Source organism: Bos javanicus, chromosome 16 (genome assembly GCF_032452875.1).
Source record: "Bos javanicus breed banteng chromosome 16, ARS-OSU_banteng_1.0, whole genome shotgun sequence".
NCBI classification, from domain to species: domain Eukaryota; kingdom Metazoa; phylum Chordata; class Mammalia; order Artiodactyla; family Bovidae; genus Bos; species Bos javanicus.
The window spans coordinates 1236789-1248509 of NC_083883.1; the positions used below are offsets into that span (position 1 = coordinate 1236789).

Sequence of the window (11721 nt, forward strand, 5' to 3'; positions counted from 1 at the left end):
AAATAAACTCAAAATGGATTAAAGATCTCAACGTAAGACCAGAAACTATAAAACTCCTAGAGGAGAACATAGGCAAAACACTCTCTGACATACATCACAGCAGGATCCTCTATGACCCACCTCCCAGAATATTGGAAATAAAAGCAAAAATAAACAAATGGGACCTAATTAACCTTAAAAGCTTCTGCACATCAAAGGAAACTATTAGCAAGGTGAAAAGACAGCCTTCAGAATGGGAGAAAATAATAGTAAATGAAGCAACTGACAATCAACTAATCTCAAAAATATACAAGCAACTTCTACAGCTCAACTCCAGAAAAATAAATGACCCAATCAAAAAATGGGTCAAAGAACTAAATAGACATTTCTCCAAAGAAGACATACAGAGGACTAACAAACACATGAAAAGATGCTCAACATCACTCATTATCAGAGAAATGCAAATCAAAACCACTATGAGGTACCATTTCACACCAGTAAGAATGGCTGCCATCCAAAAGTCTACAAATAATAAATGCTGGAGAGGGTGTGGAGAAAAGGGAACCCTCTTACACTGTTGGTGGGAATGCAAACTAGCACAGCCACTATGGAGAACAGTGTGGAGAGTCCTTAAAAAACTGGAAATAGAACTGCCTTATGAACCAGCAATCCCACTGCTGGGCATACACACTGAGGAAACCAGAAGGGAAAGAGACACATGTACCCCAATGTTCATCACAGCACTGTTTATAATAGCCAGGACATGGAAGCAACCTAGATGTCCATCAGCAGATGAATGGATAAGAAAGCGGTGGTACATATACACAATGGAGTATTACTCAGCCATTAAAAAGAAAACATTTGAATCAGTTCTAATGGGGTGGATGAAGTAAGCCAGAAGGAAAAACACCAATACAGTATACTAATGCATATATATGGAATTTAGAAAGATGGTAACAATAACCCTGTGTACAAGACAGCAAAAGAGACACTGATGTATAGAACAGTCTCATAGACTCTATGGGAGAGGGAGAGGGTGGGAAGATTTGGGAGAATGGCATTGAAACATGTAAAATATCATGTATGAAACGAGATGCCAGTCCAGGTTCGATGCACGATACTGGATGCTTGGGGCTGGTGCGCTGGGACAACCCAGAGGGATGGTATGGGGAGGGAGGAGGGAGGAGGGTTCAGGATGGGGAACACGTGTATACCTGTGACGGATTCATTTTGATATTTGGCAAAACTAATACAATTATGTAAAGTTTAAAAATAAAATAAAATTTTTAAAAAAATTTAAAAAAAATCCAGCTTTTCCCCTTAATTTTGTTTAAGATATACATATGTAAAATTGTTTGATAATCAAAATAACTCTGATTTGTCCTGCTTTAATAAGAAATACAGTGGAGGACAGATGTACACCCATGGCTGACTCATATCAATGTATGGCAAAACCACCACAATATTATAATTAGCCTCCAATTAAACAAATTAATTTAAAAAAATACAATGTTTTTTCCATTAGATTACAGATTATTAACCAAAGGAAATAACTAAATAAGGTGTTCATTTACAAGTCTCCAAATATTTGATTCCTCAGTTTTTGAAATTTAAGGCTCTTATTCTTCATTCTTCAAATTTGGCAACTCAGAAACCTACCTATGATGAGCAAGTTCTGCTGAGCTTGCCTCTGGCAGGTGAACAATATAGACAGATCACACTTAATTTCTACTTAGTGACAGTTGGGAGTTAAATCTCTAAGGCATTTGCCCTCACTCTTCTGTGTTATGCAAGCATGTGATTAATTAGATTTCTAGTTTTGTATTTTCCCCCATGAATGCTGCAACAACTTTAGAAAAGGCTGAACTTTAATTCTTCACACTTGAAGAAAATTGATCATATCAGTAAGGTTAAATGATTTTTCAGTATGATTTATTGTGACCCCGAGTCTACATCATCTTCCTCCAGTCAAATCAGACATATAATGAAACTGAAATGGACTCTCCACTTAATTATTTTATCTGTTATTATTTCCCTTGAAATTAATAGATTTATTAAATATAGTGATTATTTATTTGTTTGTTTGTTTACCCTTAATTATTTTTAATGTTTCTTTACTGCTGAAACAATCTCCTTCACCTTCCTACTTTGGAATATAACAGTTTTTCAATGATATGTTACTAACCAATACCTTTTTTTCCTCATTAACTGTCTGTGATTTCATTTCTGAAGTCGCATGTTATCCAACAAGATTTCAATTATTTGTATAATTTCACACATATAAAATCATTTTTTTTCCTCTAAATGGATTCTGCAGGAACAAAAAAAGTGAATTTTTAGATCCAGTTCTAAACTAATTTGATTCATCAGGACAGCATTGAAATCCTCAGTTACTTAGTTTCTTTGATGATCTTACACCAGAGGTTTATCTTCAGTTTATAATTATGATGGTATTAAAGAGTTATCATATTTCATCTTATAGTTTCCACTATGTTTAGCGAAGCAAAACCAAAATATTTTTATAAATAAAAATGTTGATGAAGTGATGTGCATTTAAGTTCCCTTAACAATCATTTTATTAATCTCTACATCAAAGGGTGATACAACAATAGCTGTTCAGAAACATATATAGTACTCAATATATAGCTGAAGGTAGGGCAGATTTCTGTATATGACTTTTATTCTGCAGCTTTATTGAATTTATTGATGGGTCCTAATAGTTTTATTTGTTGCCAATGTTTTTAGGATTTTCTAGATACTATATCATGAATCTTCAAGTAATGGTGTGTGTGTGTGTGTGCGCGCGCGCACACACGCATGTGCACTCAGTCGTATCTGACTCTTTGTGACCCCATGGACTGTAGCCTGGCAAGTTCCTCTGTCCATGGGATTCTCCAGGCAAGAACACTGGAGTGGGCTGCCATTTCCTTCTCCAGGTCAGGTAATGATAGTTTTATTAAAACTGTCTCCTTTTCAATTTTGATTTCTTTTATTTTTTACCTTGTCTTCTTGCTGAAACTGGGATTTTCAGCACTATACTGAATAAAATTGATGAAAATGAGCATCCTTGTCTTGCTCCTGATCTTAGATAAAATGCTGTCAGCTTTTCATTGTTGAGTTTAATGTTGATTATAGGCTTGTCATATATATCCTTTATTGTTTTTTGAGCTATGCTCTCTTTATATCAACTTCAACATCATATGTTGAATTTTGTCATTAGCTTTATTTTCATCTATTAAGATGAACATATGAGATTATTTTTTAACTTGTTAATGTGATGTATCACACTGATTAATTTGAAAATTGAATCATCCTCATGATGACTGCTATGAAATTTTATCATAGTTGCTTATCACCAGTTAGGTTAGTTATTCTTCTGAGGTTTTATTTTGTCCTTTTGTTTGGAATTTATTTCTCTGCTTCCTCACTTTACATGAAGTGAGGTGAAGTGAAAGTCACTCAATCATGTCTGACTGTTTGCAACCCGATGGATACACAGTCCATGGGATTCTCTAAGCCAGAATACTGGAGTGGGTAGCCATTCCCTTCTCCAGAGGAGCTTCCCAACCCAGGGATTGAACCCAGGTCTCTCACTTTGCAGGTGGATTCTTTACCAGCTGAGCCACCAGGGAAGCCCAAGAATACTGGAGCGGATAGCCTATCCCTTCTCCAGGGGATCTTTCTGATCCAGGAGTTGAACCAGGGTCTCCTGAATTGCAGGCAGCTTCTTTACCAGCTGAGCTATGTATATGTACTAGGTAAGTCAGTTATGTTTCCTATCTTTCCACCACATAGGGTTCCTGTATGTGAGCTGTGTGAGCCTTTGTGTTGTGATGGAGCCAGCTACTGTGGAAGTACTCCTAGGTGAATTGCCCTCTGGCCAGTTTGGCTAAAATGTTCTGCCTGATACAGTGGCTCCTGGCCCATTGTTGTACAGGCTTAGGTCCTGAGGTGACTGGCTACAGGCATGGAGGGGCTAGGACTGTTCCAGGCCTGCTAGTGGACAGGACTGGGGTCCCTGTGGCTGGTCAGAGGCTTGGAGAGGTTGGGGTTCATTTCAGCCCATTGCTGGGAGAGTTCTGGTCCCTGGGCATCTAGCTGCAGCACCTGGGGCTTCTGGGTCTGATGGCAACTATCTAGTGGATGAGTAAGCACTTTGCGCTAACAGAGCAGAGTGAGGACTAGGCAATGCTGGTTGTCATAAGAGTGTCCTAGTGCCCAAATGAGATCTCAAAAGTGGCTGCTGCCAGCATCTGTGTTTCCACAGGAGTTCCACTTGGCTGCTGCTTCTACAAGAGGCTCTCCAAGATCAGCAAATGGATCTGATCTGGGCTCCCTTAAAATTAAGGCCTTTACACTCACACTCAGAATGCATGAGATCATGTGCAGACCCTTTAAGAATTGAGTCTGTTTCCTGCAGCCATCCAGCTCTCTTATAGGCACGCCTTTCCAGCTTTCAAAGCTTGTTTTGAAGCTTTGGGCTTGTTTTGCAGTGGAGGGGCCCTGGGCGAGGCAGTCCAATGGGAGCTCAGCCCCTTCACTCCCTTGGGGAGAGACTCTGCAGTTGTCTCCATCCCTCCATTTGTGAGCTGCCCGCCTGGGGTGTGGGTCTGACCATGCCATGTCTCCGTCCCTCCTCCCCATTTCACAGCGGTCCTTCTCTGTATCTTTAGGTGTGGAAATCTTTTCTTCCAGTCTTCAGGTATTATCATAAATAGTTGCTCTGTAAATAAATATCAACAGTGTTTTTATATCATCATATAATTTTCTATGAAATATGTCAATACCCACCTCCACTAACACACTGTCATTGTGAATCCTCTGGTTATTAAACATCAATACCAGTGATGTCTTTCACTTTAATTTTAGCTACTGTGTAGTTTTTTTCTCATGACTAATACATTTGATTACCCATTTTAAAAAGGCAGAATGAAATAATGGTTTAATGGGTCCAGCTTGATGGCATTAGGACTCCTGAAACACATGCTGTCTTATGATTGCCACTTTCATCCAAGGTCTATTGTAATGAATATGCTTAAAGAGAAAAAACACGCACACCAAAAGAATTGGCTATTGTCTTGATAGGTTCATACCAATGTAGCTACAGAATGTGGTAGCAGGAGTAGACAAGAAAGATTATTCTGTCTAAGCCCATCTTTTAGCAGATTAGACACTATATCCCAAAGAGAAAAAATGATTTGTTGTAGGTCACTTTGCTAGCGAGCTGAAATACAAATTCAGACCCAATTCCATTATGGTTTTTTCAGTTCATAGAATGCTGAAGAAGATGACTTCAAACTAGGTTAAATTTGCTGCCTCTTAAGATCAAGCCACACACTTATTGATGTAGTGAGTATTCATACACCCAGAAGAAGTATCACACATACACAGGCACAGATATGCACACTATATTTTCATACTTTAAAAATGTCAATCAGACAGAACATTGAGTGTTTACTGCTTGATAATTTTCTTAAGATTAAACACAAATAGAACCAGAAAATCCTATTAAAGCAGTCTTTAAAGAAAAGAGTTAAAAATACAATGGTAAAGAGATTAAGAGATGTCTCTTTATCTTATACATATATGTGAAATATAGTCATTGAATCTAATTTTATGAAACACAGAAAGGTTTAATTTTTATAGACATGAATATGTTTAGTAAGTTTTTATTAAAGTAAATTGAATGTGGAAGGAGTTGGACTGTAATTAATTTCCTGATATGTGAAATATTCTATGAACAGCAAATATATTATCTGGAATATAAAATAAAATATCTTAGAGTAATATATACTTTTGTGTTAAAACTCAATTCAATCAGTAATTGAAAGCAAATAACCTGCTGATAATTATGTTTTAATGTGTTGCTTTATTCTTATGATATATTAAAGTACATAATATTCAGCACTTTTTATGCCTAATGAGATATATAGAATTAGAAAAGAAATTAAATTGAAAACCTTGTATAACTCATTATCCCATCCTCTTGGAATCAGAAAAGAGTGATTCCATGTTCATTTTTGGTGATGTAAAATAAAATGAGTGGTCATGACAACCTGATATAATGTTAAGTGTTTCATAAATGGATTAACTGCTAATTTATTACTGTGAGAACAACCTGAAGTACTTAATTTAGTGTTACAAAGTGAGGATTACTTAGTATCCATCTACTTGGCAATCACCACTATTTAAATTGTTAACGATACAGTTCCTGTTTACTTCATGAATACAGAGAGAGAATATAAGTACTTACAAATAGAGTACTAATGCAAATACTACTTTTTTCCCCTTTGAACACAAATTTTTTAATAACCATTCCTTTACAACTGCAACTATATTAACCAGGTTTTTTCCCCTAATTTTAAGAAGAATAATGCTATGAGCACATGAAAAGAGATGGAGTCTTCTTTTCTAGTGAGCTTTAGAGAAGGTCCTGGTACATTGCCCCCAACTCCCATTCATGTAGTTACTATAAAGTTGTTCCCACTGATGTAATCAGGGCAGAATGACGAAGAATAGAAGATTGAGAAATTCTCTACATCCAATGACCCCTGCCTCTGATATATATTTAATCTATGCCAAAAGATAAAAGCATAAGTGAATTTTGTCTAAAATAGATATTCTGGAATAACCTATTAAAAATAGATTTTTTTAATTTCAAAAATTGGCAAAACTCATTTTTACATCAATGAAACTTTGAGTTAAGGTAGGAGGTTTTTCTTTTCTTTCTTTCTTTCTTTATTTTTATTAGTTAAGTACTACTAAGTATCATGATGGAACATGTGTTACTATTACACAAGAAAGGCAAAAACAAACCTTTTAACCCACTAACTCTCACTTTTGAGGGAGAAAGTTTATTAATCCCATTGTTTTTAAAAAATTATTGGAATATTTGGACCACAAATTGAGTTGGTGTGGGAAGAAGGATTGCTCTGCCCATGATATCTCTCTGAAGCATACACATGAACAGAGAAGAGATATAATATATCTTTTCTAAAAAACAGCAAAGTGAATCCATTACTATTCTTCCTTAGTTTAGAGAGACAATGAAGACAAATAATTTCTGACCCCCACATTCATTTTAGGCATAAAGATAAGCAATGGAAAATATCTAAAAGTTGTATTGGTGAGACTACCAGACTCAGTCAAAGTACCTGAACATTAGCTATCAAAATCTTTAAATAAATCATTTTGGGTAAAAATGTAATTTAGTGACAATTGCTCTTTTCAGTGCAGTTTTCACATCCTTGTTTCTTAAACTGTAGATCAGTGAATTTAACACTGGGATGAAAACAGTGTGGAAGACAGAGGCGGTTTTGTCTGTGTCCATAGAGTAACTGGAGCTGGGTCTGAGATACATGAGCAGGAGCATGCCATGAAATATAGCCACAGTGGTTAACTGGGAGGCACATGTAGAGAAGGCTTTGCATCTCCCCTTGGCTGAGTTCATTCTAAGGATGGTTGTTATGATGTAGCTGCAGGAGACGAAGACAATGATGATACTGCAACCCAGAACACAGCTGCTATAAGGGAACATCACAATCTCACTGATGGTTGTATCTGAGGAAAACAGGACTAATAAGGGTGGGAAGTTACAGAAAAAAATGATTGATGACATTGGAATTGCAGAATGACAACTGAATTGTGCAACAGGTAAAAAACTGCTGGATAGATCAAAGGTTCTAAGTACACAAAAACTACAAGCTGGGTACAGAATCTCCTGGACATGACAACTGCATAAAGAAGTGGAATACAAATGGCTACATAGTGATCATAAGCCATGATAGTCAACATGAGACATTCCACATCTGCAAAGGTGCCAAAACAATACATCTGAACAGCACACAAATTAAATGAAATCTTCTTTAGCTCAGACGAGAAATCAGCCAGCATACTGGGATAGACAGTGGAGGAGCAGCAAACATCACAGGAGCACACATTGCTCAGGAAATAAGACATGGATGTGTGGAGCCTAGGGTCCACCTTGATCAGCAGGACCATCCCTACATTGGCAACCACAGCTATGCTGAAAACCAGCAGTAAGAGAATGAAGAGCGCCTGCTGCACATCCCATCTGCCAGAAAGTCCTAGCAGTACGAACTCTGGAAACAGAGTTCAGCTCTCTGCAGCCATCACTCACATCTGGGAATCCCTGGTTATGAAAGAGGAGGTGGAAGTGGAGGATGTTATCATCTTACTATCTTAGTATTTTAGTTGCTGGTCCTTTCTGTATTTCAGTAATTAAGAAAAGAGATAATGCTAGGACTATGTGAGACAAACTGACTCCCTGAAAATTTATCTATTTTAGTATAAATCAATAATAATAATAATGTATCACTTACATAGCACTGTACTATTTGTGGCATTCTTTCATCTAAATTATTTCCATGTCAGCCTTATTAGTGTGTATGCCAATTTTTGCTACTTTTACTTATATTAAGAAATTGATGTCCTCAGATTTGAGGCAGTAATTCTTAAATTAATTTGTCCAGATAACCCACATATTCTGAGATTGTTGCTCTTTTCAGTATTGCAGAAATATTGTTTTATCCTGAAATAGAGAAGAATAGTTAATGAGCGGTGTAAATAATGGATGTGTCCCTTTTGTTATTTCTCATCATGCACAACTATGGAACAGGCAGAGCTATTCCATTTTCCTGGATATAACATTCTCTTGTGTCCCCATAGGTCTTTTTTTTTTCCTGTATCCAGTGTACATTCTTACTGTTGTTGTCATTTAGTTGCTAAGTCATGTCTGACTCTTTTGTGATCCCATGGACCAGGCTTCCCTGTCCATGGGATTTTCCAGGTAAGAATACTGAAGTGGGTTGCCATTTCCTTCTCAGGGGATCTTCCCTATCCAGGCATTGAACCTCAGTCTCCTGTGTTGGCAGGCAGATCCTTTACCACTGAACCACTGGGGAAGTCCAGTATCCACTAACAAGGATCAGTTAACCAGAGCAGGGAGGGAACTGAAGAAGGTGGAGGTGTCTCCATAAGTTACATGCTGGACAGCACTCCCCTAACACTGAGCTATTGCTCAGGGGACATTATGAAGAATGTTTTGGACTTAACGTAGAGCTCCTGGTAAGACAGGTGACTCTGAGGCAGAAAAGGCAGTATGGTTTCCTGCATGAGTCGTTTGGCCGTAATTAACTAGAATCTACATAATCTACTCACCAATAGATCAGATATGTAAGATGTTTGGTAAAATTTCTCCTATGTCCCTCAGTCCCACATATGCAGAAATATTTACATATTAATGATGCCTCCATCCCAATCCCCTGGAAACTGTAATATTGGTTTATTGTTTTCTTTGATCCCTATTCTTCAGTATTTCTGAAATCTGCCTCTCTCTGGTTTAAAGGAGTTGATGTTTCTTGAATTCCCTGCCCCAGTCTTACATTCTACACAATAAATTATGTTATATACAATGTCACAAATATTCTCCTCTGTTCTTTTAGAATATCCAAAGAGTAGAGTTGCATGTGTATGCACTGTTGATATAAGAAAATTGGGATGTGGTCTGACTTTTATTCTTTCTAGGCTTAAGTATTCGGAGAAGGCAATGGCAACCCACTCCAGTCTGGGAAATCGCATGGACAGAGGAACCTGGTAGGCTGCAGTCCATGGGGTCGCTAAGAGTCAGATACAACTGAGTGACTTCACTTTCACTTTTCACTTTCATGCATTGGAGAAGGAAATGGCAACCCACTCCAGTGTTCTTGCCTGGAGAATCTCAGGGACAGGGGAGCCTAGTGGGCTGCTATCTATGGGGTCACACAGAGCCAGACACGACTAAAGTGACTTAGCAGCAGCAGCAGGCTTAAGTATTCTGGTGGATTTCCCAGGTGGTTCAGAGGTAAAGAATCTTGGGTGGGAAAGATCTCTTGGAGAAGGAAATGGCAACCCACTCCAGTATTTTTGCCAGGAAAATTCCATGGACAGAGGAGCCTTGTGGGCTACAACCCATGGGGTGGCAAAGAGTTGGACATGACTTAGAGACTAAATAACAATAAAGAATTATAGCATTTGGATATCATAAATATTGTGTTATGGACTTGGATTTATACATATTGGTAGTTGTAATATGTTACCTCTACTATTATTTTAAAAAGACAAGAGCAAGTTTACCTGTACAATGATATTATTTGCAACAGTGAAAAACGGTTTGCATATCGACCTTGATTCAGTTCAGTTCAGTCAGTTCAGTCACTCAGACGTGTCCAACTCTTTGCAATCCCATGAACTGCAGCACACCAGGTCTCCCTATCCATCACCAACTCCTGGAGTCCACTCAAACCCATGTCCATCGAGTCAGTGATGCCATCCAACCATCTCATCCTCTGTCATCCCCTTCTCCTCCTGTCCTCAATCTTTCCCAGCATCAGGGTCTTTTCCAGTGAGTCAGCTCTTCACATCAGGTGGCCAAGGTATTGGAGTTTCAGCTTCAACATCAGTCTTTCCAATGAACACTCGGGACTGATCTCTTTTAGGACGGACTTGTTGGAACTCCTTGCAGTCCAAGGGACTCTCAAGAGTCTTGTCCAACACCACAGTTCAAAAGCATCAATTCTTTGGTGCTCAGCTTTCTTTATAGTCCAGCTATCACATCCATACATGACTACTGGAAAAACCATAGCTTTGAGTAGATGGAACTTTGTTGGCAAAGTAATGTCTCTGCTTTTGAATATGTTGTCTAGGTTGGTCATAACTTTCCTTCCAAGGAATAAGCGTCTTTTAATTTCATGGCTGCAATCACCATCTGCAGTGATTTTGGAGCCCAGAAAAAAAAAAACACTTGATTAAAATAGAAAAAAACTAAAATATTTAATATTCTTCTACAAATTATAAATGAGGTTTGTCAAAATCACACAGGTTTAACAAGTATCTTTGTTAAGTTATTACATTACAGTGTTTATATAACTGAGCAAGCAAGTATAAAATGACTCATTTGAAAATTTTCAGTACTTCTTCACTTTTCTACAAAAGCAAGTCTCTCTGCCACTTTCTGTATTCTTTAAATTTATCCATTTAGAAACCTACCTGCAATGAACAAGTCTTCAGTCTTTTCACTCTGGTACATGTACCATAGGCAGGTTGCTTTTTATTTCTGTCTGGCGACTGTTGGGACTTAAGTCTCTAAAGCTTCAGCTTTTATATTTTTATGTTATAAGAACATGGTTAATTAGAGCTCTAGTTCTGTATTTTCCCCTGTGGATGCACAACAGCTTTAGCAAGGATTGAGCTTTTAACACTTCCTTCTTTTCACAAAATTGATCACTGTCAGAAATTTATCAGAATTTGTTTTAGTACTATGCTTTATGGATACAAAAAATCTACATTCTTCTCCCATGAAAAGAGATACTTAATGAAATTAAAATAGATTTTTTCACTAGCGATTTTCATCTCTTTCTCATTGCTGATCTAGTTTCTTCCATTTTTAAAGATTCCCTTCATTTCTCATTTATAGATATGACAATCTTACCTATTGCTTTATTTATTAGTCATGGTCTGAGACCTTTTCCTCAAGGACATGTCAGTCACCCTTATTTCAATAATTTTGTGTGTGTGTGTGTGGCTTCAGAATGATTTTCCTTTCTTCTAAGTTATGACTAGCCTAATAGTTAAATGAACATAAGACAGAGTAATGGGAGAAAAACAAATTTACTTTTCTACATATGGAAGTCCCCCAAAAAATGATGAGATTCAAAGTGACCAAAGCAGAAAGCTTTTATTCAT

General features: G+C 37.4%; 1 pseudogene; it reads right to left on the minus strand.

Annotated features, from left to right (window-relative positions):
* Positions 1-7165: 7165 nt before the first annotated feature.
* Positions 7166-8112, minus strand: LOC133228265 (olfactory receptor 8U9-like; annotated as a pseudogene).
* Between the last annotated feature and the right edge of the window lie 3609 nt (positions 8113-11721).